This window comes from Dasypus novemcinctus, chromosome 16 (genome assembly GCF_030445035.2).
Source record: "Dasypus novemcinctus isolate mDasNov1 chromosome 16, mDasNov1.1.hap2, whole genome shotgun sequence".
NCBI lineage: Eukaryota > Metazoa > Chordata > Mammalia > Cingulata > Dasypodidae > Dasypus > Dasypus novemcinctus.
Window position 1 is genome coordinate 60,713,870 of NC_080688.1, and position 15,802 is coordinate 60,729,671.

General features: G+C 47.8%; 1 protein-coding gene across 1 annotated transcript in view; it reads left to right on the forward strand.

Moving 5' to 3' along the window:
- Positions 1-7,218: 7,218 nt before the first annotated feature.
- The window catches only part of SETBP1 (SET binding protein 1), a 382,254-nt gene continuing 373,670 nt past the window's right edge, over positions 7,219-15,802 (forward strand). Inside the window, exon 1 of the mRNA XM_058277610.2 lies at positions 7,219-7,388. The gene's annotated coding sequence lies outside the window, so the exon portion shown is untranslated. The remainder of the gene's footprint in view (positions 7,389-15,802) is intronic.

Consider the following 15,802-nt stretch of genomic DNA (forward strand, 5'->3'; position numbering starts at 1 on the left):
TAAAGAGAAGTCAGGTTCTGGCTAACTGGATTCTAGTTATCTCCTGCTATTAACAGTTCGCTGTCTTGGGCAAGTCACTTAACCACTCCATTCTGCAGGATCAACCACTACGAAATGAAGGAGGTAGAATGGTAATCATTATAGTTCTAATAATACATGAGTTTCTTTTTTTAAGCTGGAAGTTCTCAAGCATGAAGAACATATCTTAATAGTTTTACATTCTTAGAGCAAAGTGCAAACAAAATACATAGTAGATCCTCAATGAAAGTTTGCTGAACAAAAATATGCTATGTATCTCCCGTAGGCTCACAGCATCTAGCGTAATCTTGGCCACATAGGTGCTTTTTGTACATTATCTCATGTAACTGCATGTAGTCCACATCAAAACCCTAAAGAGCTCATTTTTGAAGTAGCTGAAGCTTGCCTAGTTTGCCTCAGGGTGAGTCAAGCCCAACCCTGCCTAGCTTCAAAGCCCAAGCTCTTCCCACATTGCAAGATGACCTTGAATCAGAATCACTTCACTTTGCTGACAGGTTTTGCTCCTCACTCTAAACATATGGAGAGTGCCAGCCCAGCTTCTGCCCCATGGTAGGTACATTCTCCACCATCCTGCTATCAAAGTTCTTGAGGCTGGTGGGCTATGCATGTAGTGGGCCATCAACCTCAGGGTATGGCATTTGAAAACCATCAGATTTTTTTTCTGTGAGGAAAGGGAATCACAGAAAAGCTTGCCACTAGTAGTTGAGGGTTGTCGTAGAGGGTTGAGGAAGCCAAAATCAGATGTAAGTCAATGGTACAAAGAAGCAAAACCAAGAATCTTGCAGAGTGAAATTATTTCTGAGAGGATGGGACAGATAAATACGAAAAGAGGCCTGAGTTGGAGTCGGCCTGTGGGGGGAGGGGAGAAAGAGAGAGAGATGCCTGGAAACTTCCCAGTTCCCATGAGGCTGGCTGTATCCTCCTGTGTCAGCCTTCCATGAGTGGTCCTGGTTCTTCTTCAATAAATGCCCCTATATTTAAACAGGCATTTCCCTACAACACCTTTCAGTGCCTCCCTTTGTCTGAGTGAGATCCTGAGGGGGAATGAAGAGTCTCCATCTTTCTGTGATTTTTCTCTGAAATCTCCTTTGGCTCCTGTGCCATACAGAGTGATATAAACATAAATTCTGCAGAGCGGGGCTCCTAAGGCTCAGTTAGGAACTGAGTGCATTCCAAATCTTTCTGCAGAGAAGTCAGAGACAAAAGACTGCCAAGGAGCCAGAAAATGAAAACCCAGAAGGATCTTCCTTGCTCCACCTTGTTGTCTTTCAAGCACTGAAAGTCACTCTCTTGGAAGAGCCTCACAAGAAACCATGTGCCAAGAAAGCTTCCTTTAGTGAATTTCTTGCAGCTAGAAGGGAAAGGCTCCAAAACTACAATGCAGTCATTGTCAGACCTGGGATTCCCTTCCTGGGACAATTATATTTTGCTCCTGCTTGCTCCTAGTTGCTTAGTAACCACAGTAGCATCAGGGGAAGGAATTGGAGAGAATAGCCCTTTCCAAAGTGGGGTTCGGGTGGGGATAATCAGGAGTGGAAATTATCTTTTCACTTCCTAGAAAGAGAAAGATGTGATGTGAATCTCAGAGGTTATAGAATTCAGCAGCATCTGAAGGGAGTCATTTACATTTCTGCATCATATTTAAGTAATCAAAGCCATCATTTGAATAGAATTATTTAACTTCACAAAGTAATTTTATATCTGGTATTTCCTAGAAGCCTTATGATGATTGATACCTTAGGGCAAAGATTTTTGATCTTAAGTTTATAGATGAGGACACTGGGGTACGGGAGACTAAAATAATGAACTCAGCTGTACCCAGTCAGTGACTGGCAGATCAGAACTAGGATCCAAGCCTGCATTTGTTATCTGTATACTGTACCCTGAATCCATCCAGCATGCAAGGGTATTATGATGGTTGCTAAAATATTAGAATTCTTAAATAACTGCTGCTCCAGACTCACCACTATTCCCTCCAGCTTATCACCTGCCTCTTCTGAACCTTTACAGGTTCCAACAACTTGGACCCTGGAAAAACAGAGTCCTCTGTCAGTGAGCATACTAATGGGTTGGCCCAATGTCACACTGGTTGTTAAATATTTTTGACTTTCCACCCATCCTTCGTGGGTATATACTGGATTTTGCATACAGTGTAATCTAGTAGAGATACAGAGATACAATGCAAAACCTTTGACCTCAAGAAGTTCACAGTCTGTGGTTGGGGTGAAGTAGAAAAATAAGGCACTTAATCTTTTCTGGAATACTTTTCAAGACAGGGAGCTTACAACTATTTAAGATGATCTGCTATCACCTAAGGTCTAATCACAGTGTTTTCTGTTATTTTGAGCTGAGATCTGCCTTCCGTAACCTCAGCTGTTTGGGGCTTGTTGTGACTTCCCAAAAAGTCAAGCAAACTAATCTCTGTCCTCTGCTGCCAACTCTCTTATATTTAAAGACAACTTTCAAATGCCACCTCTGACTGTTCTTGAGATGCTCTCACTGTCCCGCAGGGACTCTTTTGTATCCTCCATGACCCAATCTGTGATCTTTCTATTGCATCTGGCATCACACTCTCAATTTATGTATTTCCAGAATTGCTCTCAAACTTCAAATATGGACTAATCACTACATAGTTCATCGTAGGCATCATCTCCTGTGGTTAGGACACCTTTTTATTAATATTAAGAAATAGAAGGTTGCTAAGTATCCTGATCATATTGTGAGGTCATGTCTTTTGAATTGGATCTGTGATTCTCAATGCAAATTGCACATTAGGATCAACTAGTGCATTTCTTTAGAAAACACAGATGCCTGTGACACAGGCACCACTAATTCCTGCCTGTAATTCTGATTCACTAGAAGTATTGAGGGGCACTGCATTAGATCACACTACCTCATTTCCCCAAAGGGGGAGAAGCAATGCTGCATTCGAACCTAGGACATGGAAGGTGGCTGGCTCTGAGCATTTGATTATACTCCTTGTCTCAATTTCTTATTTTCTGAGGGCAGAATGAATGGTTTCATCTTATTTTTCTCTACCTTAGCACCAGAAGTGTGAAAACGCCATGACCTATCCTTGCTTATATTTTGAAACACAACTTGAGTTGTGCGTATGTCTCTTATGTGGCCCTCAAGTCCCTAGGGCATGGTCATCTTGCAGATCCCTGCGGTGTATCAGGCATAGGGCCTGAGGCAAGAGACCAGGGCAGCATCATTTATGGCCATTTCACAGGTTAGTCACATGGCGGCCCAGAGCACAGAGCAACAGCCCAGTTGGCAGCAAGTCACCTTTTTGGTGATATCAGAGGAACTTTTCTCTCTCCCACATTTATTGGCATTGGGCAAGCAAGGCGCAGTCCAGCTCTCACAGGTTTTATCTTTGTTTGGAAAAAGACACTTTAGAGAAAAAAAGTTTGTGTGCAAAGGAGAAAAGGAAATGTGTGTGATAAATACAAATAGGCAATAAATCCGTGGCCATTCTACAGAGGATGTGATTTCTGACCCTACTCTCTTCCCACCTCTCCCGCCTCTGTGCTCCATGTACTTGGAAACATCTCCTTTGTGATATTTACATACTGAGTTGTAATTACAAGTTTGCATGCCAATCTCTCCCTCTAGGCTGTAAATTCTGTGTCTTAATCATGTTTGTCTCTCCAGTCTCTAGCATGGAGTCCGGCACAAAGTCCATTGCAATTTAATTATGTGCTGGATGACTGTGTGACCCTGACATTGAAGATTGTGTAGGACGAAGAGATGTATGTGTTGGGAAGCAGACTTGGCTCAACGGATAGAGTGTCCACCTACCATATGGGAGTTCAAACCCAGGGCCTCCTGAACCATGTGATGAGCTGGTCCACGTGCAACGCTGATGCACGCAAGGAGTACCGTGCATGCAGAGGTGTCCCCTGCATAGGGGAGCCCCATGCAAAAGGAGTGCGCCCCATAAGGAGAGCCGCCCAGCGTGAAAGAAACTTCAGCCTGCCTGGGAGTGGCACTGCACACACGGAGAGCTGATGCAGCAAAGATGATGCAACAAAAAAAGAAACACAGATTCCCAGTGCCGCTGACAAGAATAGAAGTGGACACAGAAGAACACACAGCAAATGGACACAGAGAACAACTGGGTCAGGGGGAAGGGGAGAGAAATACATTTTTTTTTTAATCTTAAAAAAAAAAGATGTGTGTGGTATACTGTCAGCTGCTCAGATCCTACTCTATTTTCTCAAGGGTCTTAGTGTCTTGAGAAAAACAGACCTTAAATTCTCAGGCCAGCTCCATTAATAGCTTCAGACTTTCTGTGTTTCAGGGTTTGGTTCTCAGACACCAAAAACCCTGTACTGAGTGATGAGAAGAATTCCTCTGACATTCAACTAGGATTGAATACAGTTCCCACTCTATCAACAGACACATTGTTCAGGGGTCAGGCTTTTGTTTTTCAGGAACCCTTACCTATTATATACTGAAATTATATATAAACATATAAAATTATCATATATTTTATACATATACATGTTATAACAAGTAAGAGGATCCAGCCTTTCCTTCCCTCCTCTTACCTCTCATTATCTAAAGATAGGCCATATGTAAGGATGGAACATTGGATGAGAAGTGGGGAATATGGCATCAATTCTTGGCTTTGCTATAAGGGAGTGAGCCCCGGCAGTCCATTTAATCTCTTTCTCCCGTTTCCTCAGTTTAAGATGACGGGGTTCGACTAGGTGATCTCCCAGGTGAACTTTTACTGCGCTAAAAGTCTATTATTCTATAGACTTACTTATGATCTATTATGGTGAATTTTTAATAAGGCCGGTGCTTCTCTGTGCTGCTCTTCAAAGAAACACATACAGGAAGGAAAACCCTGTAAATATGCGTAGGTGATAGACCAGAAAGGACTTGGGCCACAAGCTTTCATTCTGGCTCTGCTGATACCAGCCAGCTGTAGGACCCGCAGCAAATTCTTTGATTTCTGGGCCTCACTTTCTCCATTTGGAAAGTGTAGGAAATGGTCCACATTCTTTCTTATTTCTCTTTGGGTTTTGATCTATGATTTCACAAATCTGGGTGCACAAGCAAATGGAAAAATACCATCTGATTAAAGAAAATGGTTGTTTTGACATTGGTATTTTGTGTCTTGATCTTGATTTCATATTATCAATTTATAATCCCTGCTGTTTTTTTTTCCTAATTAAGCATAACTTTTCCAGTACTAGCAATACTCTAACATAAAGTCTAGCAGAAGACTTATTGAAGCATTGCTCCAACCACTGTTTTTCAGTGAAGAGTAACAGAGGAAAAATTTTAAAATACTGTTGCCAATTAGAACATTTCTCTAAAAAAAAAGAGTGAGGCCGCTTGGGCAGAGAGGAGTTGAACTATTACCTGTTCAGAATCAGACCCGACAGCATCCAGAGACACCCACCAGAAAGTAGTTGGGGTACCCCTCCTTCCCATTTGGCAGCACTCCTGTGGGAAGACTGTGAGAAGTTCCCTGACAGAACTTAAACCTGCGCTAAATCAGGCAGGCAGTGGCTGACGTGGTCGGTGGGAGACACACCCTCTTCACCTCTGAATCATTGCTTATTCCAAATGCCCAAAGCGCTCATGCAAAACGTGGTCGCCAGGAGTGCTCTCAGAATGCGAGTTCTGAGTAAACTCTACCGCGAGGTTTCAAGCAAAACCACTTGCAAACCTTCCGAGTCCTGTCCTGTATTGTCCCATACTGCAACCACGTCCCTCCAGGGGTCCTCAAGTTGCCCCGAAAAAGCCTCTTTTTGCAGCCCAGATGCAAATGGTCAAAGCCATTAAAATACCACCATGTTTTGTATGAACCGAAGACATTCTACCTGATTCGTTCCCACCACGCTGAAGAGGAAACTATATATGAATATGCGTTTGTCATCTCTGCCTGTCCATCAAGTCTCCAGTTCTGTGAATAACAAGAAAATGCACATAAATGCATACATGTAGCATTACAAAAAACAACCCCCCCCCCACCAAAGTGAAATGTAATTATCAGGTTTGGAAAAAAAAAAGCGCCCAGTTTCGAGAGCCTATTACGTTTCCAGTTCGGCGCGCAGCTCCCCCCTCAACACTGCTCGTGTTGTGTCAGATAGTGGCAGTGTTGAGCCCGGGAACCCGCGCCGAGCCCGCGGCGGTCCCCGCGGCCGCCCAGTCTCCGTGGCTGACTCCCGCGCGCAGGAGCCACTGGGCCGCGAGGGCGCTGGGGAGCGGGAGGAGCGCGGGGGGCGCCGAGGGGTCCCTGATTTCTCCACGAACTGTTTTCCTTTTCCCCCCGGCCAGAGCCCTGCACCCTCCAATTGACTGAAATTCACCTAGAGAGGGGTAGTGGGGGTGGCGGTGGGGAGAGGTCGCTCGCGGGCCCCTGGCCCTGTCTCCCCAGGAACCAGCCGGCGAAGCGGCTCCCCGGCCCCCTGGGAGAGCAGTGCGGGCGCCCGCGCCCCCTCCGAGGCCGATCGCGGGGTGGCGGTCCCCGCTCAGCTCGGCCGCGTCGCCGCTCCGATCCTCCCCCTCCCCCGCCCGCGCCCTCCCCCTTCCTTTCACTAGGACTCCGGGACTCGGGAGAGGGCGCGGGAGGCAGGCACACGGGCCCGACCCCACTCCAGCGCTCGCCGGGGACGCGGGCGGGCGGCGAGGGGACGCGGCGGGGGTGCGGGGCGGGCGCGGCCATGGAGCGGCGGCGGCGGCGGCGGCGGCAGCACTAGCGACCGCGGGCGGACCAGCGGGCGGGCAGGGCCGCCGGGCGCCGCGGACCGAACTGCACAGCTCAGCAAAAGCGCCCTCGCCTTCCGCGCGCCGCCTCCTGCGAGCCCAAATCCAGCAACATTTTGTAAACCTCCAAACCATCCTTTGAAGAAAAGAAAAAAATAGCATTGATCGGAGAGACGGGAATATATATATATATATAATTTTTTTTTTTTTGGCTCCTGCTAAAATTAGCCGTGCTCGCCGCGCGCCTGTGTGCAAGTGTGTGCGAGTGTGTGTGCGTGCGGCGTGTGTGTGTGAATGTGATTACTCCAGGACTCCTCGGGCTCCGGAGACGCCATTTTCCCCCTTGATATCTCTCTCCATAAATCGGTGGCGCGGCGGAGGCGGCCGCGCCGGGCGGGAAGCGCGGGGCCGGCCGGGGCGCCCGCCGCTCGCCGCCGCCTCCGCGCGCCCGGGGGCCCCAGCGTCCCCCGAGCGAGGGCGGCCCGCCCGCGGCTCGCCGTTTGACAGATGCTCATCGCCATGGAGTTGCCGCAGCAGCACCTTTGGGGGCTCGGGCGAGCGACCGGAGCCGGGATCTGAGCGAGTGCCGGGGCCATCGGAGCTGAGCCGCCGGGACGTGGGTGAGCACGCGCAGCGACCTTGGCCCGGGAGCCCCGGCGCCCAGCCGCCCGCCGCGCCGCGGGCCCCCGCCAGCCGGGGCCGGGGGCGGTGTGTGTGCCCTGCATGCAAAAGTTAACGTCGCCTCGCCGGGGCTTTGACTTTGCATAGGCGGACAGGGGGAGTCGTGGTCGAGGGGGCGCGAGGTCGGTCCCGGCGAGGCTAGCCGGGGATGGGCGCGATTCCCGCCGGCTCGCGGGTGGGCGGCGATGCTGGCTCAATTGGAGTGGCCCGCTGGTGGCGGCGATGGTGGAAGCGTTGGGCTTGGAGGGTTGAGAGCTTTTTGAGTTTCGCCTAATCGCCCCCCACCCCCACCCCCTTTGCACCCTCCCTCGGTCCTGCTGCCGGCTGCCGGGGCTGGCGCGTTTGGTGTTGGTAGAGTGGACTCGGGAGGGGGAGGGGGCAGGGAAAGGGGTGGGAAGGAGACAGGATTTTTTTCTCTCTTTGTAACTTGCAGGTTAAGTGGAGCTAGAGAGCTACATTGTAACCTAGTTGGATTTTTTTTTTTTTTGGATGGGGGGGAAATGTATCAGAATCTAACGTGTCGTTAATAGAAGGAAGAACAGGGAAGAAGTGGTCCAGCCGGCCAAGGTTGGTGTGTGCTTGTGTTGTGGCTGTGTGTTAGTCTTTCTCTTAAAAGCTTAATCAATGGATCTGAGTCTCTTTCTTGTGCTCTCCGGTTTTGGGAGACGGCTAAGGCAGGAATTCCCTTAAAAGCAGGGATATGCCTTTTTTTTTTTTTTTTTTAAAGCACGCATTGTGCGTGTTTCTAGAAGAGCCGTGGGCTTGGGAATTAGCGGCAGACTTCCCCGTTCGGTGGTTTCCAGTTGGAAATCACTCCGGAAAGGGAGCCCGTCAGTATCGATTTATTGTTTTTGTCTTACAAACCATTATCCCGTTGACCAAAATACTGTCTGAGAAGTTCCACAGAAACAAAGTCAGGTAAACTAGATTGGACAGATCTTTAGCAAGGTGATGATAACGGTGGTGCTGTTTTTGGTGTCTTGTGATGGAAGAAGCATTGTTGGGTAATAGCAATTTCTGATCGGTAGAGCATGCTGGCTCTGAAAAAAAAAAGTTATGTCGAAATGCTGTCTTCCAGCCCCCTCCTCAATACTCTACAAGCACCTCTCCTCCCCCCCTCCACACACACACAGCTTACAATTCTGAAATCGGATCCAAGTGGAAATATTTTCATTGGAGATCGGAAAGTTCTGCAATTGGAAGTAGGAGATAAGGCTAGAGGTGCTGGGCGTGTGGGGAGGGAGTTCTTATTTCCCACGGATGCTGCATTTACTCATTATGTGGATCTGTGCAGGATTCTGAGGGTGTATCTGTCTAAAAGAACTGTGGAAGGAAGGATTTCCGATTCGTTTCCGCTTCAAATAAACTGTCCTGATAATCTCATGGTTGACGTTTAATGCTAAATGGGCAGTTTGTGTATCTCTTTATCCTTGCATAAACTTCAAAGGAGCGGTTTATTCTAGGATTCTACAGCAGCTACTTTTCCTGCCCCCTCCCCCTTTTCCTCATATCTTTTTTCCTAAAGTTTGTTTAGAGCCCGTTGGTCTCTAATGAAATACTGCTATTACTTGTTTTTCTCTTACGTTGTTTTCCTTCTTTTTCATGCCTTCACTCTTCATCCTGTTTTTCTTCTTTTCTTAAGAGATTTGTACTGAAAACTGATTTCATTAGTAGCTGTCACCAGAACTATCTGGCAGGTTGGCCATATCCTTTAGGTAAACCCAAATCCACAGGTTAATCTGGCCTGTTTCTTCCAAACTAATCTTCATTTGCAAAGCGTGTGTGTGGTTGTGTGTGCGCGCGCACGCGCGTGCGCACGGTGGGGAGTGGGTTGGAGAAGAGGGACGTGGAAGGGGAGGGTGTTCTGTTCATGCCACATCTGCAGCACTGGGACCAGACCTGGGCGGCTGGGGAGAGTTTCCTATGCACACCCCACTTAAATGTTGTCTGGCTGGGATGGGGAGGCGGGGCCAACTGGCCAGGGGCCTGGGAGGGAGGAGAAAGTTTTTAGCACTTTAAAATGTAGTCAGTTTACCGGCCCAGGTCAGTCCCTCCCTTTTCTTCAGCATTCTGTGACTTCCTGGTCCTTAAACTCCCGGAGGGAAGAGTGTTCTCTTCTGCCCAGATGTGGGAGTCCTACGTTGTAGAGTGAAGTAGAAGGTGCTGTGTGTTGTGGGTTTTTTTGTTTTGTAGTTGTTGTTGTTGTCGTCGTCGTTGAGCTTCTGCTTGCCTAGGAGAGTGTGTGGGGACAGAGCAGAGGAGGAGGAAGCAAACTGTACGGTTGAACTGACCGTTGGGAGAGCAGCCCCAGATTTGGAGACCTGGTACCCAGAGAGTGCTGCTTTATTTATACCCAACTCTCTCAGCCTCCTGCCCCCTATTAAAAAAGAAGTCTTAGTTTTGGGAAGTTGGACTGGTGTTAGAGCCAGGCAGTGAGAGCTGCTAGCCACAAAAGTAACCCGAGCTGGGGAGGGGCGGGGGGTGAGGTGGTGAGCGAATGCAATCCCAAGCCAGAGGAGGGAAACCGACTTGTCTCTCTTAGCAGGGAAAATAGATGTGTCACTGGAATAAACAAACTGGCAGTGGGGGAGGGGACAGCTTCTACTGAACATAACAAGGAGTTGCCTAAGAGGCAGCTCCGTGGGTTAGGAAGGGGCCACCTCTAGCTTGGGAGAAAATATCAACTGCCTTATATGTTCAGGAATGGGCTAGGCAAGTGAAGGGTTGTAATATGATCTTTTGTATGTTAACAGCAGAATGTTACATAGGAAAGCACTGCCCGGAGTTCTGACTTCACCCAGGGGAAGCCCGGGAGTGGCCCTCAGTGAAGCAAGCATAGCCCCTTGGTGCCAGTCCTGTGCAGAACTCATGATGAGCTACTTTGTGAATAACCTGAGCTTTGGGGGAGAATGAAAATGCTTGCAACCTTTGTAGAGAGTAGTTGGAAATGACCAGTGAGGAGAGGCAGAAGGCAAGATTTTGCTGAAGAAGAAATAGATAGGTAGGCACTTCTCACGGATTCTTCCAGTCTGTTTCTGTTGTTACCTTGACTATCCATTCCATTAGGGACATAATCGATACTATTCTGGCACAGAAAGTGGGTCTAGGAGAAGAGAGTTCTTGCATCCTGGTCATTATTTTTAGTTGCACTTTAATCTCTGCTCTGAAGCTTCTATAGAGTATGTTAGATGGATGGGACAGCCTTCCTGGGTTCCCGTGGAGACACTGAAACTTGGCTGGGCCTCAGCCTCCCAGAATGCCACTTTTTCCCTTGGAGACTTGAAGTTTTAATTGAAACCAGAAAGCTATTGAAGGCTGCCCCAGCCAATGAAACTCGGTTTTCTCCGCTGCTCAGGAATGGGAAATAAATAATTTTTTGCTGATGGCATTTCAAGTCGCTTTGGTATTACTCCTGCCAGAAGAATGGGGTAAATTATTATTACCACATTAGCATTTTAAGGCATTTTATTGTTTTAGAAAACGGGAGGGTGTTATTGAGTTTGCTCAGGGACCCACCATATGGAAGAGTCCTGAGGGGGGGGCGGCGGGACTGCTCTTGTCCTGGAGAATTAGTGGTTCTGTGCTGAAAACGGGGATCCTCAGAGTCCTCGCAGTGCATCATGTCCCCCCCCCCCCCCCCCCCAGTCCTCAGGTTCCTGTGAGGAAGAGAACTAAATCTAATTCTGTTTCTATTCTCTGGCATGTTATGAAACCTGGTGAGGTGCCCAAAATGCTTTGGGCCAGGATTGAGTAAGGAGCTCTCCCATTGTACTTGTTATGTGTTTGAGGCTTCGTTTAGAGCTATGTCTAAAGGCAACCCCTGTGTTTCACAAACTCTTTTGGAAGTTGCAGACACTTTGGCCGGCCAAACGTGCGAGAGGAGATGCCCACAGAGAAGGCTTCACGCACGCGGGAGAAAGATGTCATCCTGCACTTTTGCTTGGCTCTGAGTTTTCATTTCTATTTTCACTTGGCCTTCAACCAGATTCCCATGTCCCCGTAGATGCACCACGTTGGGGCAATATAAGTTTTGGGGGGAACTTGTGAACTAGCTGAGGCCCAGTTCCCATCTAGAAGTTTCACAGGTCCAGACCCCAGCCATTTTCCTTTCAGAGTTGGGTTTTTACCCCCTTAGAGAGTACCCTACAAGGTTGAGGAGGCATGGGTTTTTCAATGGACTTTGGCTTAGGAACCACAGTTGACTTCCTATCCAGTTCAGAGCAAATAAGTCTGGGGTCCCGTGGCGCTCTGGAGCAGCCCTGATGCTTGTAGGGTCCTTCGGTAAGAAGCAGCCACACCCTCCCCAGGAGCTGGTGATGGATCAGGATCTGCAGACCCAGGTGGAGTCATAGAGGCAGAGCCAGCTGAGCTGACCCCAGCTGGGGAGGGCTTCTGCGTTTTCTAGGGCTGGAGAGGTACAGGGATGGATAGTGAGCAGATCTGAGTCTCCGAACTCTTGTCAGCTTATAAAAAAATATTTCCTTGACTCAACTTCTCTTTCCCCATTAAAATACTCCCTTTCATGTGCATGAGGTGTTTTGTTCTTTTCAAAAAATCTTCCTATCACCATCTCTCCCCTAAGCATTTTATTCCCATTCAGAAGGGGGTCCATAAGGAAGCTGAGGTGCTTGAAATAACACAAGTTGGAGGCAGACCTGGTCCCAGATGGGGGTAAAGTGTGAAGCGCCTCCCACCTGAGGACAAGCTCTGCTTTGGATGTTCCCAGGTAAATGACCCCAGGCAAGTTGTTTAACCTCTCAGAGCCTCAGTAACTTAATCGGTGAAATAGGGATAAAGATTCTTACCCTGACTACTTCACAGGTCTAGAGACTTGTGAAGGTTACTTAATACCAGCTAATTTCTGTAATTGAGCTCTGGGAGGATTTCCATGTTGCCTTCTAGAAATTGATGCCTGCGATTATTGTCACCATAGCCCAGAGAATAGGAATTCCTTGGTAGGACCAGAAATGCCCACAGGGAACCCTTGTATTCTAACACTGTCAGGGAATAGTTATTTTCTGCTCTTGAGTTAACTCAAGGCATTTTTAAAATCAGTTGAATTATTAGCGATGTCTCCTGTGCCACATATATGTCTAAGACTCAAAGTCTCAAATGATCTCCAAGTTGTATTCAGGGGTGCATTGGTGCTCGAAAGTGAAAAAAGAGGAAAGGAGGGAAAAGATAGGGTGACACACAGAGAGGGGAGGTGGGGGCGAGAGAGCCAGGACTGAGGTCTTTACCTGCTATCCCCAGTGGCTGAAGTGACATTCAGGAGAGCGATTCCTAGCCTTTCTAATTGAGAGAACTGATAGCTGGATTGCTTCTGTCCTCTCAAATCCATTACATTCTCCTAGCCTTAAGAAAGTTCTTCCTAGTCCATTTGCTCCCTGACAGTTCTGTGTCCTGCTTCCTACCTTTGCCCTGATACCTGGCCAACCCTGTCAGGTAGCCTGCACCAGGCTTCCTGCAATGTTCTCTGAGTGAACTCCATTTTTTGCAACACACACAGGTATCTGCTCCAGTCAAACTAGTTTCTTCGCTGACCCCAGGCTCTATGTGCACCAGCCTACTTCCACATCTCAGCTCGCTGTGCCACAGCCTTCCTCCTGGAAGGTGTCCCAAATGGTCCCTTGTATCCAAAGTGTCTACTTTCTAGGCCATCTAGCACCACCCAGCCTCCTTCCTGGAGACTCAGTATCACTCTGGACCTGCTTCAGTGCCTTGGCTCCCATTCTCAGAGCACTTGAGGCCTAAAGCACATGCCTGGCATCGAGCTTAGGCTGTTTTGCTCTTTGTCATCATTTACCTTCCCTGGCTACAAGCTCCTTGTAGAAGGGGACCAAGCATTTGGTTTTTTTTTTTAAACCACAGAATCTTGTACCTGTTTATGAATGATTTTTTTTGTTGCATGAATGAACCAGAGACATTGTGTACAGATAGAATATTAAAAATAAATATTTAAGGTGTGCTAGAGCTCTGCGATATGAAGCAACACTGTGAGGACTTCTTAGACAAAATGAATAATAACCACTTAGGTTAATGGCTTTTTGTATTTTTGGCTACCTTTCAGGGGCAGTCGCCCAATCCTAGTTCCTACTTTAAAGCCTAAGAGTTAATGAAGTTTTACCACATGCAATCTTTTCAGTCACTGATTCATTAATTCATTCAATCATCAAATATTTATTAAGTGCTTACTACATCTCGTTGATGCCGTAGCACATTGCCCTTGACTCTGAAAATTCCAGTTGCATTTTTTTGTCTACCACACTCATTTTGGTACTTAACCATGCAATCTTCTCCTTTAACAAAGGAGTGCTTCCTCACTCCTCAGCGATGAGTGAGCCTTGCCATAATGGAAAAAGAGAGAAGGCTGAGCAGAGGAAGTCACCCAGCGAGGAAAGTTCCAGGGAGAGGCCAGAGAGCCAGGCCACAGGCTGGGATTGCCACCTGTCAGCTGACAGTGGGAGGCAAGTTCCCTTGCCTTTAGACCCCTTAGCTTGATGCATCACAAAGTGAAAGAGTTTGTGTTGATGTGGGAGGTCCCATCCAGCTATGAAATTGTGTGATTCTAGAGCTGGAAGTGTCCCAGGTATTTTAATCTGCTCTCTCACAGCTCAGAGCTCCTTAAACCCCTTTAATGGTTCCCCAACAGTCATCCAAACGAACACACTGGTGATTAGTGCACTTTGCTAAGTGTTTGATGTGGTTGAAAGAGTTAGGGATGAGAAAGGTGGTGCCCTGGGGTATATGCCTTCTGGAGAAGCTTCCTAGTTAGAACAGGAGAGCCATAGTTGGAGAGTGCTGGGGAGAGGAGGAGATGGTGAGGTAAGTGTAAAGAAATACTGGAGAGCAATGTGGGAGGAACAAAAGGATTAGAGTCTCCACATCTTTTTGTAGACTGGCCCTCTTCGGTGAAATAATTGAAATAAGACAAGGGAGATGGTACAGGCAAAGATAGCTTCTGGAAAATCCAGAATATATTCTTGAGCTGGGCTTTGCTACAGCTTCCTGGGTCCAGGAGACAGATACCTGAATCCCCGCTATGGATACTTTACTGATCTCATGGATATAAGGGGCTGGCGTCATTTCCCCATTGGATTCTCAAGGGCATGGGGTAGTGCCCAGGTCCCTGGAGTATCCTATCAGACCCCACAGCACCTGGTCTATCCTGCCACAGCTTCTGTTCAGTAATGGCAAACAGGCTGACACGTTGGCTTGCATGCATTTTTTTTTTAAAGATTTATTTTTTATTTATTTCTCTCCACCCCCCGCCGTTGTCTGCTCTCTGTCCATTTGCTGCATGTTTTTTGTCCGTGGCACGGGAATCTGTGTTTCTTTTTGTTGCGTCATCTTGTTGTGTCAGCTCTCCGTGTGTGCAGCGCCATTCCTGGGCAGGCTGCACTTTCTTTTGCGCTGGGCGGCTCTCCTTATGGGGCACGCTCCTTGAGCGTGGGGCTCCCCTACATGGGGACACCCCTGCGTGGCACGGCACTCCTTGCACTCATCAGCACTGCGTGTGGGCCAGCTCCACATGGGTCAAGGAGGCCCGGGGTTTGAACCGCGGACCTCCCATGTGGTAGACAGACGCCCTATCCACCAGAGAGCATGGCCCACAGGTTGTGATTCGGGTTGGGGTAGGACCAGGAAAGTTGCACATTTTCCAGAGGACTTCCGAAAGTTCATTAGGAACACTGACTTACCTAGGAGCTCACTGGTTCAGTATTCAGGCGTTTCTTAGAAGTTGCGATTACTTTACCCTCAGGGCCTAGAGAAGGATTTGGGATAGGAATTTAGAAAAAGAAAAAAAGGAAGTAATTCTGTTAACCAAACTGAGTGAAAAGAAATTTCTTCATTATTGCTTCTATCTGACAAGGATTTTCAGTTCTTTTGACAGAAAGGAGCTGCTTGAGGTTTGATCTTGGGGTGGAAGAGATGTGGAGGCTGTAGTGGAGAGGTTGAATTTAATGGACCCTTCATGGTAGACCTAGAATGTTCACCGGAAACAGTTGGGGTGCTCAGGTGCTTGCCAGTTGGCACATTCGTTGCTGTTGTTGGTGGCCATGTCTGTGTACTATTGCTATTTGATTTTTTTTAAAACAAGTATTGATTAATAGTGGTGGCTAAAAAGGATGATTTGATGTGAAAGCCCTGAAGGCCTTCTTTCTGCTCATTGCTTTGCACTCTGGAGTTCGAGTACAATCAGTTTTTTGAACTACAAATATTTATTGAAGCCTCAGCACTGTGGCTTGTGTAAGCCATTGAGTCTGGCATTCTAAGGTGAGAAAGGGCTGGTATGAGATGTGGCTTTTGCCCTTGGAGAGTGGAGAGCATATGAGAGGCATAGATAGCCTAA